This window comes from Haemaphysalis longicornis, unplaced genomic scaffold, assembly GCF_048455015.1.
Source record: "Haemaphysalis longicornis isolate Haplotype H1 unplaced genomic scaffold, Haemaphysalis longicornis Haplotype H1 scaffold_1, whole genome shotgun sequence".
Lineage (NCBI taxonomy): Eukaryota > Metazoa > Arthropoda > Arachnida > Ixodida > Ixodidae > Haemaphysalis > Haemaphysalis longicornis.
This window is the reverse complement of record NW_027526203.1, coordinates 473,037,037-473,053,295: the sequence shown is the minus strand read 5'-3', so window position 1 is coordinate 473,053,295 and position 16,259 is coordinate 473,037,037. Positions and strand designations below refer to the sequence as shown.

Here is a 16,259-nt window from a genome sequence, read left to right as displayed (position 1 = left end):
GGAACGGTGGAATGGTAGCGGACCATTTCCTTCTGCACGACCACAAAACGTCCTTTAATTGCCTCAGCTCCGGGAACGGGCCCATAAACGGGTTGTAAAATGCCTTGTTCGCACTTTCCGAACATATGGCGGGACACTCGCTTTCAATCAACCGAAACGCGATCCCTCCGAGCGTCTGGGTGTTTGCATAGTGACGGCTAGCGGCGGAATATATATTGCCTTCTCTCCTTTGTTCTACAACCCCACTTTCGGACGCTGTTGAGCTTTTCGAGTTTCCGACACCACTCGAATTCCTAATCAGTGCTCTTTCTTCTCCCTTTCTTCCTTTTTTTCCCCCCAACTATCTTGGCGTCTCTCTCTTCGTTGTTCATTTTTTGTTAATTCTTCTAATAAGGAAGATTCCCGCTTCGTGTTTGTGTTATTCACGTATGTTTGTGTGTGGTATCGTTGGCCATTCGTAATACCGCTTTCCACTTTCGACATGTATGCTCTCTTCCGAAGCGACTGAAGCCATCATTCCCGTAGAAGACTTGTCTCGAAGTCGAAACGTCGAAATAAATCCTCCGCTGTAGCTGTTACCGAGGTTTCTTACTTTGAGTTCACCACGCCTTTGGCCCCATCGCCAGCATGCCATATATACATATATATATATATATATATATATATATATATATATATATATATATATATATATATATATATATATATATATATATATATATATATATAAATTTTTCGTCGAAATAAAAATATCGAGGAGATACACTTGTCCCATCTCTCTCGAAAATACTCCGGCCCTTATGTCGTCCCGAGGACGACATAAGGGCTGGTCGAGAAAAGTGCTGGTAAATCGCCAATTTTGCCTTTGTTTAAATACCTTATATGTGGCCCAATCGGTTAAAGCTTGCGTTTGAAAACGCACCACTGTTATTGTGATGAAGCAGTATTTTGAATTTTTGTTTGTATTTTGTGCTTATGGTCGCTTTAAAGGAGTACTGACACCAAATTTTGACGCCTAAAAATGATATAATTGGCATCAGTAGTTTGTACAGATGCCTCACAGAAATTTTTGCAGCGATCCGAGGCCGGAATCACAACTAAAATCGATTTTGATTGTCCAGGCCACGAGCTTCCACAAATCGGCAGAAGAGTTGCAAGCTGGGCGAGTTGGAAATGCATCTTGAATGAAACCAGGCGCAAACGTAACAGGACGCAGAAAGGAGTACACAGGACAAGCGCTGGTCTAACAACTGAAAAATTTATTAGGCAGAAAAGAAATATATAGGCAGAAGATACCACGCCCCCAAACACCAAAAAAACAAACAAAAAACAAAAAACCGCAGAACACTGCGCAAACAAGATGAAACATTGCATGCCAAAATGGAAAAAACAAACATGCGCCAAAATCAACTCACGAGCCCCTGAGATACATGATCTCTTTTGCCTGAAGCATTACACTTGCTTGGCTAACGCACTTATCTTTCCTATCATCAATGTGGTACGCCTCAACGATTTCCCGTGTTATCTGGCGATTATGCTTGAACAAAATGACCGTCTCAGAAAAATTGGGAGTGCAGCCACATTTCTTGCAGTGAGAAGACAAATGCGACGAGGCTGCCCCTTTCAATGATAACTGATGCTCACGTAAACGCACATTCAGGCACCGTCCAGTTTGTCCCACGTACGTGCGCCAACACGGGAATAGGGGAATACTGTAAACGACACCCATAGCGCATGACACATAGCGGTTATCATGTTTAACCTTACATCCTACACTTTGTCTGCCATGACCGCCGCTTGCCCTACTAGCAACTCTGGCACAAATAGAGCGTAGTTTATTGCGGGCGGTTATAGCAAGAGTTGCCAGAGTTGCTAGTAGGGCAAGCGGCGGTCATGGCAGACAAAGTGTAGGATGTAAGGTTAAACATGATAACCGCTATGTGTCATGCGCTATGGGTGTCGTTTACAGTATTCCCCTATTCCCGTGTTGGCGCACGTACGTGGGACAAACTGGACGGTGCCTGAATGTGCGTTTACGTGAGCATCAGTTATCATTGAAAGGGGCAGCCTCGTCGCATTTGTCTTCTCACTGCAAGAAATGTGGCTGCACTCCCAATTTTTCTGAGACGGTCATTTTGTTCAAGCATAATCGCCAGATAACACGGGAAATCGTTGAGGCGTACCACATTGATGATAGGAAAGATAAGTGCGTTAGCCAAGCAAGTGTAATGCTTCAGGCAAAAGAGATCATGTATCTCAGGGGCTCGTGAGTTGATTTTGGCGCATGTTTGTTTTTTCCATTTTGGCATGCAATGTTTCATCTTGTTTGCGCAGTGTTCTGCGGTTTTTTGTTTTTTGTTTGTTTTTTTGGTGTTTGGGGGCGTGGTATCTTCTGCCTATATATTTCTTTTCTGCCTAATAAATTTTTCAGTTGTTAGACCAGCGCTTGTCCTGTGTACTCCTTTCTGCGTCCTGTTACGTTTGCGCCTGGTTTCATTCAAAATCGGCAGCACTAGCGAAATCGCTTTCGGCGTGACGAAACATCGGCGTGCGTGTCTGGCCGGTTCAGGGTGACGTCATATAGTCGTTTTAGGAACCGGAAACGATATCCTGCGTTACTGTTGTCGGTGGTATTCGTTTGGGCAGGAGACGTGGGCGTAGCTGTGTGAGCAATGCTTGTAAACGTTGCGTGTTCGACGTCTTTGCTCTTCAGTTCGTGGCCGGCGCATGGTGTTCCCTTGCACTGGGGCCGAAAACTGCGCGGTGCCGGCACCGCGCGGTGCGCGATGTCGACGGGCACCACGGCGACGCGGCGGTGCGCGTCGCCGAGCTCGCCCAAGTTGTGCTATGGCAAGCTCGCGGTATGCGAAGTACTGCTCGTGGAAGCCTGTCCGAGCAAATCGACGACGACGCCAAGATGCATTATTTTCCACGCGCCGACATGCAGCGCTAAACGTGGACTGAGTTCGTGCGCGGCGGCGGCCGCAAGAACTGTCGCCCAAGCCAGCGGGCTCGGGGTTGCACAGGTCACATTGGGTGTTGGGAACTATAGGCTTAGGCTGCGTTCCAATTCGCGGACAGCTTCGTCGACAGCCTACGAAGCAGTCTAACTAGACGTCTAAAGGAATAAAATTGGAACGGCGCCGCGGTCGCAAGCGCGACACCAGCGCAGACCACAACGTCATAGCAGACATGTTGAGTTGCGCAAGCCGCAAGTTTCGTAACTTTTATTACCGTTGTTATTACAAATGTTACGTAATTAAAAAATTAAACAAAGTCATCTTCATCATTAGTAACTTATACTAAATATTTAAATAAAGGAACAAATGCTTTTGTTTTAACATTAATACGCAAAAAGGTGGCGCTGGCGGCACTTATTAGTTTAGACAGGAAGGTAGCCTGCATCGTTGCTGACTTCGATGCTGTCTCCTTGAAGCAGTCTTCGTTGAATGCTTCGTTCGAATTGGAACGGTGCTTAACATGGCGTACTGTTCGCGAAGACGGCAACGAAGCTGTCTAAACGGTAAATTGGAACGCACCCCTAGTATCGTGGCGACTATTTGATCGCTGGTATCTGTACAACTGCGAATGACCATCCCTTACACAACTTTTCAACACACTATCATCCCCTTTTTCGCATATGGAGCTATATTTTGGCAATAATTTCCGTTTCAGCGATCGGTGACCAAGACATTTGCCGCGGCCTGTTTTGATTCTAGCGCGCAGGTGGCGCCATCTTTAGGCCGCTCGACGCACTGCGGTGCCGGCAGTGCTAGGTCGGAGCGCCGAACCTCCGCTTCCGGTCAGCGTAGGCTTACCATCGCGGCAAATATCTGAACGCCACTTTTAAATTCAGCGCTGATAACAACCCCTAGCACAATTTTTCAACACACTAACATCTACTTTCTCGCATGTGGAACTCCTTTTTCGCGATCAGATTGATTAGAAGACTGGCGACAAGCTGTTGCTATCACGGTCTGCGCCGGTTCGAGCCGCAGTGATATTAAAAAACGGACGACGGCGAAGACATCGCCGGCCTAATTGCCTGGCCAAATAAAGTTTTTCTGTCTGTCGGGTGGCAGCCACTCATCCGAGTCTGACGATTCAGACGACATGTCGACTGCGCGGGCGCGTGCGGACCATGTGTAATTGTATCCGACGATGCGGCGAACGCATGGAGGAAAGAAAAAATTGCCCCCACCTCCCCGAAGGGAATCGTGAGGAAGTGCGAATGCATTTCTTGCGCCGAGAGTACACGGCGTAGTAATTCTGACATCGCCTTGAGAGGCGCCCAGCCAGCGAACGGTCTAAACTGGAGCAGAGCGAGCAGGAGACTGTAGCGAGAGAGCGCGCGCGAGCCGACCCACGGAGGTCTGGCGGTTTATCGCTGCATATAAAGGGGGGTACGCCGCGCTGAGCGCGCCAAGCCAGGTGGCTGAGAGAGGAGGCGGGCGCGCGAGAGAGAGGGGTGCGCGCGCAGCTGCAGCCAGCGAGGAGAGAGGAGGAGCGAGCGAAGGGGGAGGGGGACGCGCGCAGCGGCGCACGGCAGCTGCCGGGAGAGGAGGTGGTGCGTGACGTCACGGCGCGGGTGAGGAGAGGGATGCGCGCGGCGCACACCGCCGCGCCGCGAGGGAGCGGTGAGGGCGTGGCGTCACGTGGTGAGTGACGTCACTGCGCCGTTGCTACCGACGCTCCTCTCCGCTCTGCGCCGTTGCTAGGGAGAGCAGGGCTGCGGACGCCGCCGCCGCCGGCGGTGGATGGTTTGGGGTCGCTTATAAAGTGCATCGCACTTAAAACGTCCCTGACGTCACGGGTGAGACCGTGACGTAAGGCTGGCCCGCTTGCAGGCTGGCCTTCGAACGGCCATTTCCCCGCGCGGCGACCAAATTTGAAATTGGTTGCAATAAACGTGCTATAATTAATTCTGTGTTGGCGGCTGACAGCTTTCGGTTCGATTTTCGTAATTACTGGGCCAATAGGTATTCTTTACAGCATAAAAACTGAAAGCGAGAAATTTCGTGTCAGTACTCCTTTAAAAAACCTTTTCTCTCCCTTCGCTGATAACTCAATGCATCAAACCGGTTCGCGAGCCGGTTCAAGCTTCCCAGCCGGTTCGCGAACCGGTTCGGCCCCATGATTTGTCGAACCGGAACTGAACCGGAACGAAATGAATTCACCCGAACAAGAAGGTAGGGTTCGGTTACGGTTCGTAACCGAACCCGTATTTTTTTCGGTTCGACACTCTGCATTAAACAAACCTCTTTTCTATCCATTCCGAGAGGGGCGACATAAAAGAGCAGCGCGAGGGGTAAGAGCACCGAGCGAGAAAGGAGTTACGTGAAAGGGGCGGCAGAAGACTACAGTTATCCCTCGTTAACTCAAAGTAAGATATCTGGAAATATCGGGCAAGTCGAAATTCTTTTTTGCCGCGCATTTAGCTCCCATGGGCGCCATGTATTTCTTCCCTTTATTTCGAAACGTTTCTTCTGGGGACCGCGGATATCTCGAAATGTTGACAGAAGGGACACAAGACAAAGTCCGCTACAGACAGCTAATAAATTCTCCATTCTAGCGCTTCTCTCCCCTAAGTGCCGAACGCGGTCGTGAACGGCTAATTTCCGCTGTACGAGGCCGATGTTCCCGTTGCCGGAATGCTGTCCGACGCCTGCATTGTTGATAGAGCTGTGGACGATGCAGCTGATCATGAGGATGAACAGGATCCTCGAGAAGGGCCTACAATGACAGAAACTTTCTGTCATTGTAGGTACTTCTTGAGGCTACATTCTACCTTGTTGCGAAGCAGGTGCAGCATCTTTGTTGGCAATTCTCCTGCTTAGCAACAAGGTAGAATGTAGTCGTGGCGACCAACAGTTGATTCGATCCTTGGAGCAGCTATAGAACGCTTTTTGGGGACTTGACGCTATCGCGAGAGACGCGCGCACCACGAAGTTCTTTCATCCGAAATTTCAAAATGTTTTGCCTGCGAAGTGTTTTGCCTTTAAAGCGAAAGCTCCCCTGTGCAGTAGAGCACTTATTACCAGCATTAGCGCTGATTTCAGGGACCTGATCACACATTTTCGACATTTCGCTAAACTCGAAACTCCGCTTTTCTCAAACTTTTCGGCGGAATTTACGACTTCGAGTTAATGAGGGATTTCTGTATCGTTTTTTGACATTTGCAGTAAAGCAAGCAGATACGCGGCCAATTTTCTCCTTTGAATTCGGTCTGCGTGCGTTTTCCGGGAATCATTTACTTTGGTTTTTAATGTAGCGCATTCAATACAAAGTGCTTTGTTTATAGCAGTCAGTTAACTTTTTTGTCAGTCTTAGCGCTGAGACTGAATTCCAGTGCCAAAATGTATTCATGGGCAAACCCAGTGCTTGCAGCCATTTTTTCCTTCTTCAGTTCCCAAATTTCAACCCAAAAATCTTTTTAGAGGGATTCCAAAAATTTCTTGCCTGAGTTCTTGCTTAAGCTTGCCCGCTCTCAGTTCTTTTAATGTGGTAACGTCTTTACCGTGACATGGCAGAAAATAAGGCAGGAAGAACAGGAAGGCCAAACGTGCCATCAAAGGGACTTAGAAGCAGTGACGAGCCAAACACGATGCACATTCGGCCCAGCTAACCTATTGAAAAAGCAGGAATCAAATACCAGTGGCTCGTCCCTCCTGCCCAACGCCGAGCGAGCGATGCTCGTGTGCTCACCGCTTTGCCCTGCAGCCACGTCACAGGCCACCAGCAAAACCGATGATAACCACCTCCTTGTTCAGATGAGGTGGGACGCCTGTTGGCGGAGGGCGGAAAGGCTGTCGGCGGTTGCAGAAATCGGGACCTGTTGCAGAAAGAGGGAACAGAATATGTTAGCGCCGCATCCAAAACTCGTCGCTACTGCTAATCCTGAAAGGTGGTCCGTACACCCTCTTTCGCTCGTCGACAAATACTCTTTGCCCGAACAGGAACCTTCAACAAACTTCCTCCTGGAAGAATAGGCCTATGGGCCTACTCGACCAGTCGTCGGTAGACTGTTCGACCGTCGGTCGAGAGCATTATCTTGCACTCGATGACTACTTCGTAGTGCTAGTGGAGTCACAGGCCACGTTTTGGGTAATTCATGTAGAGTTCGTGGCCGACTGTGCGGTGCAAGATATTTAAAATAAAAACATTTTCTTAGCAAGCTGTGTCCTTGTGCCGTATTATTGGGGTGGTGCTGCTACGTCACCATTCTAGCCGCTGCCAAGTGCAGTCACAGGTTCAGTGCGGGCACGGCGGGGCAGAGTGTGATGAATATCACTTTTTGAAGCGGGGACATTTTTAGAGCTAAATGTTTCGTTCAGTGCCATAATTCAGTGCCATTCATCTATGAAGCAAGAAGCCTTTGAAAACTGTTATTTTGTAAAGTATTTTAGAGAAGCTTCAGCTTGGACTGGAGGGTTACGTACTGGTATAGTATGTAGTGAAAGGATGTGGATGGAAAAGAAAACAAAGCAATCGCTGTGTAGCTACAGGAATGTTTATTGCTGTTCGCAGTGATAGAAAAATCTGCTTAGCAACCGGAGAGAACACAGTGGAAACACTACAAATATGTAGAAAGAAAAACAAAGCTCTAACTCAGCAAGGTTTCTGGCCACAGTCAAGCTTCACGACTCAAGAATTAAAGAATTGTACGTTGAGATAACGATTTCTTCTTAAAAAGGAATACCAAGCATTTACGGCTGAGTTCAGATTTTTGCACATGCTTGAGCCGCTGTAGTGCTCCACACTTCTCTACTTGAAACCATTCGGTAGCATTCACAAGCCTTGTGGATACACATAAAGGGGCTGCTAAGCTATATCATAGAATGCAAACACTCCTTGTGCCCCTCTTTCAGACGGCCTGCTCAAAATTGGCACCAATGCCCAAGATGCATTTCACAATCCAATGCAGTCCCAACTGTAGAGAAACACTCATTGGCCTTCTTGCCAACGTACCCTTAAAGGGCTGGTGAAGAACTTTTCAAAAAAAGCCGCCCGCCCGCATCTTCCCACGGGGGGAACTCGAGTAAATGCGTGTGCATAGGAGTGGTTGTATTGCGTGAAAGTTGCGTAATTGGGTAGTTTGTGGTTACTGTTTGCATGTGGGGAGGGTTTGGAATGCTTAATTATTTCTTTCGTCTTTATTATTCTTATTTAATGTTTCGTGATTTTCGGACACAGGAAGGACAGGTGAAGGTATTGTCATCATTATTTTCTTTTATTCCTTGGTGCTGTCGTTGTATTGGTCGGAGAGAACGACTGCTTTATGGTCGCTAAAGTGGACTGTCAAGGGATCTTTGAGCAGCGGCCGTGCGTTGGAGTAACTGGTGAAGATGAGGTCGATGCAACTGCCATGGATGGTGGTGGGTTGCTTGTTGTTGTTGCTGGTGGAGACGCAGTGCAGGCCGTGGCGGGTCCCCATGTACGGTGGGGTAACGTTGCCTTCAAAGAGTAGAGTGACGCTGCTGTTGCATTGTGTCGCACTACTTGTTGACGGTACTGTTGCTTCCATCGCTTATAATTCATCTGGAGCCAAACGAAAGGCAAGCAAAGACGCACTTGACTGAAGTTCGAACGCGCGCTCCGCCGCTTATATACACTGCGCGCGCTGTCGAGGGAGAGGAGTATGGGGGAGAGACGCGCATGCGCGCACTTCCGTACACAAGCGCGCGACCTTTCCACGCCCCCACCACGCTGTTGTCACGCAGCTGTCACGCCGCTAGCACGCCGCTAGCACGCCGCTATCACGTGTACACCTGCCGCTGTTGCTGCTGAGCGCTACGGAGTGCACGGGGCGGTGCGCATGCGCGCGCCGACGCGTTCCCCCCGCATCGCCGTAGCTGTTGTTGAGAGCGACGAGGCGCACGGGGCAGCTACGGCGCATGCGCGCGCAGACGCGCCCCTGTCGCACCTCCGCAGCTGTTGTTGAGAGCGAGGAGGGTACGGGGGAGAGGCGCGCACCTGCGCCTCGACGTGACGTCATGAGCTGCGGAGGCCTATGGACGGAGGAGTTGGCGAGCCTAAGAAATGCTCCGCATTTAAAAAATTTGGTTGGGGGCATTACATTAAGGTTTTCTTGGCGCTGAATTCGAAAAACATGTTTATTTTATGTGTAAATACACCCAAACCAAATTTTTGCGTCGAAACAAAGGACGCCTGCCCAAAGCGCGGTCAGAGACCTGGCTGCCTTTCGCGATTGGCCGGCGGCAGATGTCATATCAGGAAGTGCCGGAGCTGTAGTGACCGCTCCGCCTGAATAGCTCATTCTGTTCCCGTTCAGATACGGGCCAGAAGGTCCTCTGGTGAATGGAAGGCTCACACAATATTTGCTTGGAATAGGAGAGCTGAGGGAAGTATAAACGCAACAAGTTCTTTCGCGGCGAGCTTTGAAAACGGGTTCTCCCTCAAGGGCTCATGGCCGACTCGGGTGCAGGAAAGTTGTACAGATATTGGTTCGCCGCTTTCCCTACCAGCGCTAGTCACAATTCCTAGCACAATTTTTCAACACGCCATCATCCCCTCCCTCGAATGTGTAACTTTGTTTTTACAGTCGGACAGGCGGTAAGAAGCTCTGTGCAGCTACCTGCGATGCGCGCAGGCAGCAGCTAGTGATGCGGCCGCCGCCGGTCGCCGCGTCACGCGGAGGTAGGCGCTCGTGCCGGGTCGCTGGGTGGACGGTCAGAGGAATCTGGCATCGCTGCACATACGCAGTTTTAGAATAGGGGAACCGAACGTTGGTGGCCCCCCAAAGGTAGAGGATTGATTTGATTGATTGTGTGGTTTAACGCGCCGACGCAACGCAGGCGATGAGGCGCGCCGTAGTGGAGGGCTCCGGATTAATTTTGACCACCTGGGGATCTTTAACGTGCGCCGAAATCTCGTACACACGGGCGTTTTTTGCTTTTCGCCTCCATCAGAAAAGCGGCCGCCGCGGCCGGGAATCGAACCCGCGACCTCGTGCTCAGCAGCGCAACGCCTTAGCCACTGAGCCACCGCGGCGGGTCCAAAGGCAGAGGAACCCAAACGCAGTACGCTGGTCCGCGACGAGCTTCAGAAGCACGCCTTCCCCAACAGCTCTGCAGCCGACTTGGGTTGCACGGATCGCCTCGGATGTTGGGAACTTTAGGCTTAGCACCAAGGCAGATGCTTGGTCGCCACTATCTCTGCAATTGCGAATGGTTGTCCTTAACACAGTAATTCAGAACGCTATCATCTCCTTTCTCGCACGTGGAACCTTATTTTCACGTTGATAGTCATTCTGGCTATCGGTGCTGTGGTCATTCTTGCGCGCAGGTAGCGCCATTCATCGGCCTCTCACCGCATTTCGTGCTCGGCCAGGTTCATTTGCTGCCGTCAACGAGCCTCCGCGACCGGTCGGCGCTTCGCATCGCGATACAAATTCGATCACCTCTTTCAAAATCACCGTGGTGATTACAATGCCTAGCACAATTGTTCACCGCACTATCATCCACTCCCTTGCACGTTTACCCTGCCTTTCGCGACGGCCTTGATTCTGGACAGCAGTAAAGAGCGGTTGCTGTGGCGGCCTGCGTGGTTCGATCCGTTTCGGGGGCCGTACGGGCATGCACTACCGGCGAGTGTGCGCAGCAATTCCGCGCGTAGAAAACGCTTCATGCTTTACAGCTTGCTTAATTTATGCTTAAAAGCTGCCTACTCAGCTAAGCTGTCGTCATAGCCAGCAACGCTGATCGGGAAAACGAGCAAGAAGTTTGGGAAACCCAGAGCGCTGCGGTCCCAAAAATTTTCTAATTTTCTTATAATAATGGATCACGAACTTCAGGTACCTCCGTATTTATTTGAGCCCGTCGCTTCGCGTATGAAGCACAGAGATCCCGATGACACGGCTGGCCTTGACTACTCGTGAACGCAATGTAGTAGCCACAGGGGCTTGGGTAGGAAATCTCTGGTATCTAGGAGTCGCTTTAGGGAATCTCTAAAAACACAGTAGCATTACAGTTAAAAATCGACGCGGAAGCAACTCTGGACAATAAAGATTAATAAAGTGCAGATTACACGCCTGCCTAATTCGGAACTTCGCCCAGAAAACTGGCACGCGCGAAGCGGCGGCGCACGTCGCTGGCCGTCTTTCGAATATGAGGCTACTTCCGGTCGCTGCCTCTCGGTTTCTCGCTCTTCCGGCGATGCGGGAAGGAGCAGTGGGCGGGGCGTAGAGTCAACTTTATCGACGATTACCGCTCCCCCAAGCTAAAAAATGCCGAAAAAAAGTTTATAGGCATAAACTGACCAATGTCATAAATGTAAAAAGTAGAATTTTACGCGGTTTTAAAAGCGCTTCAGTAATACTTTAATAGGTGAGCGTTCACTCGGTAGTAGTTCATGTAAGAAGTTTTATTTTTAAAATTGTGTGTTCGGGAATTCCTTCACATATGTTGCAATGATACCCTCCGTGATATCACAGATATCAATCCAAAAGTAAAAAAAAGATATTCGCGAGTTACACATCTGCCATCGAGCAATTTTTACCCCATGAGGTCGAAATTGATTCGGAGCGTTCCTCTATGGCACACTTCGGTGTGCTGCAACACACAATTTTTATTTGTTTATTATATTATCATAGGTACTTTTTTGTGTAAAAACACATGCATTATGTATAAACACTGCATTTCTTGTTTACTGAAAACGTTTATAAGGTGTTTTCTTGCACCAAGTTTTGCAGTGAAATATTCCGCTTATGTGCCACGCTTTTGCAGGTTCCAAAAACCATGTATTCCCACCGAATTGTTACCTGAACTGGAGGCAGCCCACTCAGCTAATGTTGAAGTTGAAGTTGAAGTTGAAGTTTATTTTGACGTTTTAAAAGAGCGTGCAAGTAGTAATACAGAAGGAGGTCCCGTAGTTGCAAAACTGTCGGGGGGACCTCCTGTGAGAAGGTGCGCAACAGAACAGCGTTAGAGTAGGCAACACGTAAACAATACATCAGAAGAAAATGAGCAAAAACAGGCAGAAAGCAATACATATATGTATATACATACACACACAAATATACATCCATTTGTAGCAATAGAAACAAATGCACATCAAACATTGCAGTAAAAACGATTAGAGACAAGAACAGAAGCACTGCAAAAAATGGAGCTACAATTATTCCTCATTCCCTTATTCCTTATATATATCAATGACCTCCCTTGTCCAATTATTCCTTATTCCCTATTATTCCTTATATATATCAATGACCTCCCTACCTGCCTCAACAACAGTAACTGTATCCTCTATGCTGACGATACGACAATATTTTCTTGCGACAACGATATCTCTAATCTAACAGCAAAGTTAACGACCGATCTTGAAAAGGTTAACTGAAGGTGCCAAAACAACCTGTTACAAATTTTCAGGCTAAAAACCACTTTCATGATCTTTCATTCCGCTCACAAACAACTTACAAACACACCATATATCATTTTTGACAATCACGTCATCTATTCATCAGATTCTACTACGTTTCTTGGAGTTATCCTAGACAAAAATATGAAATTTGACAAACACATAAGATCGGTCACATCACACCCCTCTCTCTCGAACTTGATCTTAAGCTATGTGTACTTATTTCCCGTTTACGAGATAATCCTGAATTTCTCCAGTCCTTTGACAGAACATGTTTATTTAACACAAGCCACACCAGGTTTTCAATGCAACATAATATATTACTTCCAACTGTCCGTTCCAACTACGGAAAATAAACACTGTTATTTTCTGCTGCCACCATTTGGAATGCCTTACCCCCTTCCCTTAAATCGTACCCCTTCCAGTGCTCTTTTTATAGGTCTGTAAGAAAATTCATACTTGGTACGCTCTCATAATCAAACTCTGATCGCCTGCTTCCTTCCCCGCTCAACCTCAGGTGTGATGGTGCCTCGTACTTTCGTCACAAGAAAAAATATAGACGATAACTTCTTGAACTACCTACTGCGCACATGCGCAGTACTGGAATTTTACTACCAATGTATAACTATTTGTATGAATTTGTTCTTTTGTGTTCTATTTTTATCGCTGTGTATACCGCCTCCCCAATGATATTTTTGTTTGCATTATGAAACGGGAGGTCCCCCTGTCGGATTTTTTCCATGGGACCCTTTTCTGTAAAACCCTGTTTTTGTAAAAACTACCGAACTACTTAATAAAAAACAATGTCAATGTCAATGTCAATAGAAACACGTTGATACATTATACCAAGGTAGATAATGGAAGACATTTTAATTGGTTTCGGAATAAATGGGGTGAGTGGATTGATTTAAGAAGGTGGGTAGTTCATTTCATATTGAAATGGCTGCGAATACGGCAGTTTGTTTGCCGTAAGGTTATTGTGTTCTGAAAAGCGGGTATTGTTGGGGTTAAAAAGTAACGACTGGTCGATGCAGTTGTGCTTCAATTCATTATTTCTTGCACGATAGAGCAAAATGCACATTTTTATTTTATATTCAAAAAGAAGGCGTAGGATTCGAAGGTCAAAATATAAATTTGGAGCAACCCCTCTCGGATGGCTGAAATTAATGAATCGGATGGCTCGGTTTTGCAAAGAAAAAAGCGGTGATAGATGAACATCATAGGTGCTTCCACACGAACCTAAACAATGTTTTAAATGACTGTACGAAACAGTTGTAAAGAGAATGGAGAACTGGCAGAGGAAAATATGCGGGAGTTCTAATTAGTACATGAATACCAAACGCAATTTTACTAATAAGTGACTCGATGTGCAAGTGAAATTTTAAATGTTTATCGAGCACCACTCCTAGGAATGTGGTGTAATCTGGATGGTAGATAAAATGTGTGCCAAGGAGGAGATTGTGCCAAGGCGGATGTGTGCCAAGGCGGATTGGGGTAATTTGCTTATGATGGGAGTGAAAAATTATGAAACTAGTTTTACTAGGGTTTATATTTAAAGGAGCCATGAGGACAAAACACAAGCTCGGTTCATTCGAAAGATTGCCTCGATAGAATCATACTAACACCACTGTTAACGCACACTTCGCTCAAATAAGCTACATAACTAAGAAAAAACGGAATGCCCATGCGACCTACTAGCTCATTTCCCGCAACAGAACCTATGATGTCACATGAGCTCAAAAGGGTTGAGAGTTGGGCGAGTTGGCAATGATGCACCTCGAAAAACAAACTGCGCGCATATTAACGGGGACAAGAACACATGAGGACGGCACGAACGCAGTGCCGTCTTCATGTGTTCTTGTCCCCGTTAATTCACGCGCAGTTTGTTTTTCGAGACACATGAGCTCAGCTGTGCGATTGGCTGAGGACGGAAAAAGCAAACGCAAATTACGCATGGCTTATAGGCTTTCCGTACGAACTATTTGCACTTAAGTGTAATGCATATTCATTTTACAGCAGTAAGAATGGTGCGGTAAACAATGAAAGTTACGAAAGCGCACGTAAGCATAGAAGTACCGATGCGCACTGCTGTTTGTACTGTTAGTTTTAGCTGCACAGCACTCCGCCGCTTTGAAGTTGTTTTACAGGGTACTGGCCGATTGGCGTAAGCGGCGTTATCTTGCCCGACCCTGTTTGTCGAGGATACCGCAGGTTTCATGAGACGATCACTTTTTTACAGTAAGAAAAACAAGCCAGGTGTAAATACGCTCAAAAACGATGCAACGGCGGACAACGGTTCGTGATGATGATGATGATGATTGATGATGATTAGCGGTTTCCCCTTTGTAACAGGGTGGCGTTGCACAGCGGCCTTAGTAGCAACGCCACTGTACAATCTATAGCATGACTATATATAGCAGCGCCATCTGGGAGGGCTGACCGACAGCAAGGCCGCAAACCCGAATGACGCAGTGGAAGTTCGCTTGAATACACGCGCTTCTGACGTCATCGCTGACATTACGAAAACCTACGATTTGGCCGGAGAATCAAAATTTTAACCTAAACTGATTAATTTCTCAGTGAATCCGGCATCATTTGATGCCGGAAAACCGCTGGGGGCACTATAATACGCGAAATCTTTCAAATAAAAGAAACTTTTAGTCTGTCTTCATGACTCCTTAAGCTATTGTTTCGGCACCAATCAGATAACCTTATTAAATTGTAGTTTTAATTTTTTAGTTAGGTTCGAGAGGTCAGAATTAGCCAAATAAACCGTGGTGTCATCTGCGTAAAGCATGCGTTTTGAAAAAATTTCAACAAGATGGAAGATCATTTATAAAAATAGAAGAACAACAGCGGTCCCAATATGGAACCCTGGGGGACGCTTATATTTACTGTCTTGTATTCGGATAGTACGCCACTGAATTCTACATCCTGAAGCCTATCTGTCAGATATGACTGTATAGTAGCGCTAATGTTGGCCCACAGACACCCAATGATTCTAATTTTGAAAAAAGACTATCGTGGGTAATGGAATCAAATGCCCTTGTGAGGTCGACAAATATAGCTGCTGCAAATAGGCCGCAATCAATTGACTGTTCGTAAAATCAGTTACCTCGATAAGAGCAGCCTCAGTGGAAAAATTAGGCCGAAAACCAAACTGACAGGGGGTCATAGTTGAAATTGAGAGAGATATTTCCACTGCCTGGTTACAATAAGTTTTTCTATTTAATTGCTGAAAAAGCGCAGTATGGTTATAGGGCGATAGTTATTTAACACACCACGATCACCTTTCTTATGATCGGGTTCTTTCTTAAGTTCAGACGGAAAAACGCCAGACCTAAAAATATTGTTAATGACATGGACGATTACAATGGAAAGTTCGTTGGCGGCAAGCTTTACCCTGGCAGCATGAATACCATCCAACCCAGCCCCACAACTTTTTAGAGCTGTGATCCCTTTCACTATTTCCTCGGGTGATGTGGGCTGCAAGTAGAATGAATGGAAACAGCGAGTGCAAGGTGCAAAATTTGATGTTGTGCTAGAACTGTAATTGCAGTAATGGTCATTAAAACATTTCCGTAGGGTTGCTAAAAACATTTGTGCCATCCCTAACCTCTTTTATGTCAGGTGTGTGGTGCGACTGATTTAGAAATTCCTTTATGACTTTCCAGTTCTTATAGGTATTGTTGCCATTTTTATTTATTTGGTCTAGATAGTACTTTTTCTTTGCTACTTTTAATTGCATGGTCAGCTTATTTTAATAACGCTTGAACCGATTCAAGAGAGGCATATTAAATGGTTGGCGCCGAACTTTCTTTCGTAGGTTAGACCACTTGCGTATGGAGCGTAAAAGCCCGTCGGTTAACCAGGGATTTCTAGGA

At 47.0% G+C, this 16,259-nt stretch overlaps 1 protein-coding gene across 3 annotated transcripts in view; it reads right to left on the bottom strand.

Moving 5' to 3' along the window:
• LOC144156277 (uncharacterized) overlaps positions 1-16,259 on the bottom strand; it is a 160,853-nt gene that overhangs the window by 76,121 nt on the left and 68,473 nt on the right. For all 3 annotated transcript variants that reach the window (XM_077688214.1, XM_077688212.1, XM_077688213.1), the window contains one exon: positions 6,706-6,832. The gene's annotated coding sequence lies outside the window, so the exon portion shown is untranslated. The remainder of the gene's footprint in view (positions 1-6,705; positions 6,833-16,259) is intronic.